Below are 5,437 nucleotides of genomic sequence, written 5' to 3'. Positions count from 1 at the left end.
CAGGCCAAGGCTAAGATTATCACTCCTTGAGTCATTATCTGTTGCCAGAGAGAGTCTTCCGGGACGTCTCGGAACCTCTCCTCTTAGGTCAAAACACTGGATTGCTCCACTTGCTGTACCCATACACACAAAATCGGTGAAGATCACCCCCCCTACATCATTGTTTTCTGGCAAGATTTAGATAGTTTGGCCAGGGCATCCTGATCCCTCAATATTGCCAGGGTTCCAATATTGACGTTTGACTTTGTTGTAGAATGTTTGTAAATCACTTCATTCCCCCAGGATCTTCCTGGACAAAGGGCTAGCTGTCGAGTTGACTCTTATTGGCTTGTCAAACTCAAGATTTTCGCAGTATGATGACTAACGCCACACAAAGCCTCTAAAAGTTGTGAAGGCGAATGTACGACCCTGTACGACCCAACACCCTAAACAAGTACGAGAAGTAAATCGTCTGAACAAGGTTCCATGAGACAGATTTTAAGGCATTGCAAAATTCTTAAGTTGTACAAGTCAAAACGCTGACGTGATTCTCAGGCTGTTTCCAAATTCAAGTCAAAGCAGACGTTTGGCCTCTTTATAGCCAGCAGCAGTGCCAGATGTGGTGCTTTATCACCAAACATGATTTTAAAAGTAATTTTGGGACAAAATTTTGTGTCTGGTGATTGGTGGTTTACATAATAATAACTTGATACGGCATTCAATTTTATCAGTTATGTTAAATTCTTTCCATGAGTTTCAGACCAGCAAACCTATGCTCTCAGGTCTATCGTGATTAAGAACATGAAGAACAAAGCAAAAAATGTTTATTCATATGGCCCGTGTTCTGTGCACAATTGAGTAAATCCTCCTGATGTGATATGGATGAATTAAAGAAGTACAGGATGAATGATAATTCACGGAACGGGGTTTATTGAAATGTCTCGAGACAATGTATGTTAATGTCTTGTGAAAACGGCAAAGTTGTTGGATTGTCCAAAGTGTGTCCATTTGGGGGCCAGATTTCAACCAAATGCCAACCCAAGGCTCGCAGAGTCGTTTTGATCCCTCATAGGTAGCTTCTCCAGCCCTTCATTGCTGAAAAGCAAGGTCTCAGAAAGTTATGAAATTTAGAAACACTCTCAAGGAATCGATTCTCAGAAATTGATCGGATGTAATCGAGCAAATCCTTGGTCACAAAACACGATATTCCTTTGATTATTTTGAGAGGGGGAAGATAATCTGATTAAGAAATCTCATCCTCAAGAATCGATGTCACCAAAATGTCGGCCCCGGACGGCAAAAGACAACTGAATTTTTCCTGGACATTCCGTTGGGACGTATTTCCGGCCCAATATCAACTCTTTGCCGTTCAGACCCAGTGGTGGTCAGATGTTGCCCACATGCCACGCCTAACAGATGAGGCAGACGTAATCTGTTGTTGACAATCAGAGAAACCCATTGATGGTCAATGTGATTGCCTGACAAAAGGAGGTAAACCCTGGACATTGGTATGGGAAAATTCCTGTTGTGGTCAGATGTTGTTCAAGTGCAATAGTTTACAGAAGAAGCCACCACTGTTCACCATGAGCCCTGGAACAACCCGTCTAGCCTCCTTTAGGAATAGGTTGAAGTCAATGTAGTACAAAAAAGTTCAACAAAAACACAGTCCCATTGCGGTTCTCGAAGAGAAGAGGCATAAATTTGAGCTCTGAAATGGAGAGGTCACGAAGAAAGCCTTGCCAAGGAAATTAATTAATGTACGTCCTGAGACAAGAGAGTCACCATTGAATATTAAAAGTGAAAACAACTCCCATCTTGAAGCTCTTTGCTGTTAGTTGAATTGAGAACATTTTGTTAGAGTACTGTACGGAACAAGAGCAATGAAAGCAACAATTGGAGTCAGGACCCAGGAAGCCATGCAGAGTCAAGAGGACCTGGGGAAGTGCATTGCATACAGCCACCATAGACATGTTGAATAGTCTTAGTTATACTCTGTCAATTTGATCCTGGACCTTCAATCCAATCAAACCGACGTCATTGAATCCCCATTGGATACAACATCGCTCTCATCAAAAGTAGGATCAGACCATTTTCTGTCCATGTATGTTTTCCCTCTTCCATGGCCAAGCAATTACCCCCACTTTCATTACCCCAGCAAGACAGCTGATTGGTAGAGTGTCATTTCATTTTGGACAATTGAATAAAGTAGATCCTTAAAGATCCTTTAAAGTAAAGCCTGTTTTTGGACCAAACTAACCTTAGGTGGAGGATAAGAGAGCCTTTGAGGAGAGGGTAAAAGGGGAGAAGAGGGAGAAGGAACTCTGGCCGCCACCTGAGCATACGATCTAAAAGATGCGTGGGGCTCATGGCGACCAGAGGGGGGCTGAGATGAGACCTGCTCAATATCTTTACCTCCATTATCTACAAGTGGAGAGTCTAATGGCGTCGACCCAAAGGTCATTGAGCGGAATTTTATTTGTTTAGGGCCAAATTAACAGGTGCGGCGTAATATCTTACACACTTTTATTTCTCTTCTTCATCAAGTCAATTATCAGCAAACAGGTGCATGCCAGCAAAAGCCAATAAATATGAAAAGTGTAGCATGTTGGCCAACCTAAAATCCTTCTCAAAAATGCCACCTTCAGCAGCCATACATCTCTCCATACGGCTCCGTAATTTGCCCACAGCCGACACCAGGTTAGCGTCAGAGATCTTGGCCCACTTCCGATCAACCGAGGCCTTGAGAGACCTGAGGTTGGGGGGCCTTTGGCGCAGCCCTTGACCTCAACGCGTCCCCACGTGTTAGTCCATGTGCTCCTCCTGATACCTCTGGGTACTGTTGGACGTGTGGCAGGGGGCACCATCCTGCTTGAACAGGAATTCCTCTAGAACTCTAGAATAGACAACGGTGGAAAAAACAGTCTGCTCAGTGATGACAAATATGAAAACATTCATGTCAGTTTTTAAGGTCATTTTCATTTTATTAAATGGCAAGAGGAAATGATCCTTGCAGCCGAGCTGCCGCCGGCTTGAGCCGCGGCCTAGGCGTCCCCAGGTCCTTGCGAACATATATTTGCGGGCCTTGTAGTGGTCATCCAGGGCTGGTAGATGTTATTCAGAAGGGTGTAGATGTAGCTCGTGCTGTTCAGCCTATATCATCGAAATGCTCAATTTGACAGGCCTTGCCAAACTCATCAATAGAGCAATGGGCACTAAACTCTACGGAGTTGAAAACACACTAGAGAACTGATCTCCAGGTATGTTGGCCATAGACTCTATATTGTCTATGGCTTCCCCATTGACCTCAAAAGGCCCTACAGGGTGTTTCATCTTTCTCTTAGAGTTTGCACAAGAAAAAATGTCTTCAGATTTGACCTCACCTCCTGAACTTCTCTACTTTCCCTTTTCAACTGTTCTGTCTCAGTGGAGGCCTTAATTCTATCTTGGATCAACCCCAACTTTCCATGAAGGCTCACCACAACTACTGGATTCAAATTGCTCTGGAGCCTTTTTGCTAGTTTGCAACTCTTTTTGAATAAATTCTTCCTTTTCTTCGGAATTTTAGACAGTGTTCCGCCCTCTGGAAGACATTCAGAAATTGAGAGAGTTTTACCTAGTGCTTGGGTCAAGAGTTCCATGCTTCCATTCACCACAGGAATTCAATAAGTCACCCCTGACTGGTGGACGGGATAGCCCGTAGGGGAATCTCAAGTAAATGAAAGTCAAGTAAAAGTGTGGTCGGGCACCCTGATTTTGGGCATTTTGGGGAAGGAGAACTAAGACAAACACATAGATAACTTCATATATAGATCGATCAAGGGCGCTGCGATTGCATGTTTTCGTCTCAGCTGTCGCTGGTGGAAAAAATGTTTCATTCGTAGTCAAGCTACTTAGGACAACTACAGGGTGGATTTTATAAGGTGTTACAGAATTTGCTGTGGCAAAAGTGACTCTATGGTTGAACCATTTACTTTCAAAATTGGTGCCCCAATTGCTGACGGTATTGGCTTTGCATTGAAACCATTGCAACATTTTTTGAACAACAGCTTTCAACGTACGGAAGCCAAGGTCAGCAAGTCATTTCTAGGGACAGTACAGAGCGCATGCCAGCGGTGAGGCTGACAGTGGGTGTTTTCTGTGCATATTTTTTGTCAAGAGCAACCAATTTGACTAATCTTTTTTACACTGAAAGGGAGTTCATCGAAGAGCCTAAATCCAGAATCTAGTGTATCTAGAGCAATTTTCATAGCGGCAATAGATGCTTTTGTTTGTAACACTTTATCCTGTTCACCCTGTATGGTGCAAATTTGAATCGTTGAGGGCCCGTCCAAATTCAGAGTAGAAACCCCTAATAGACTCCCTTGTTAAGCAATTATCTCTCGTCCAGCATGCTTCATAAAACGGGTTTGAGTAAGTTGTCTGACCAAATTTTTAAGAACGAAATTTTGAAGAGGTAAAATGTGGCTCAAGTTAAAGTTTTCATCCATGTGGTTGAAACACTTAACTGAAACATAAGGAACAAGCCTGGGTTCATGCTGACCTCCAGAGGTGTCGGAATTACCTTGATTACGTAAAGGTGCAATCATGTCGCCCACATTCAAGCACATTGTTTTGGAGATTGAAACGAAATTCCAAATGCCTCATCATTGCATTGCAATTTCGGATACATTTTGTTACATTTTCGACATGCGTTGCTAAACAAGGGCAATCAATGGAGTACGTGATTTGCTCTACTAATGTCCGAATCTTTTTTTGACATTTACATGTATTATGCCCTAACAGGATGTTTTTTTATTATTCTACCACTCTTTCTACCTGTATATTTGTAAGATTCAAAAGAAATTAAGATTAAAGAGGAATAACAAACTTTTCATGATAATAATTCAACTTGCCTGAAGCAAGATTTAATGAAATATCTTTGTCCTATTTCCACCAGCGTCAGCTGACCTGAAAACATGCTCATGCGGTACAGCTCCTGTTGAACTTAAGCATTCTAGTTATGGACAAACATCACAGTCAACTCGGACCATCCGTTCATTTAATTTTCAATAATGAAGCGATTTTGAGTAAGCTGTGTTACAGAGCCCAACAAAATGAACATGTTTGGTGTAATTCGGTGAACGCACTATCAAATTGCCTCAATTCCACAATGAGATTTGCTTGGACAAGCACATAAAATAAAATAAATGTCAAAATTCAATGCATGCACAGTGCGGTTTAGCTGGGCATGTTGTCTTTGAATTTGCTCCATGGAATAACGTCAGTTGTTCATGAATCATATAACTTGACTAATTTAAGTTAATCCATGAACACATGTGGATATGTTTGAATTTATTTGCCAATCAATCTGAAATTTTAGATTCTTTCTAGACATCTTTGGGGCTTACATGATTTTTTCTCCGAGAATCTGAAACCATCATCATCCTTCATTGATAGTTTTTAGACTAAGGGCCCGGGA

This window comes from Tigriopus californicus, chromosome 11, assembly GCF_007210705.1.
Source record: "Tigriopus californicus strain San Diego chromosome 11, Tcal_SD_v2.1, whole genome shotgun sequence".
Lineage (NCBI taxonomy): Eukaryota > Metazoa > Arthropoda > Copepoda > Harpacticoida > Harpacticidae > Tigriopus > Tigriopus californicus.
Note: the sequence above shows the minus strand (reverse complement) of the source record.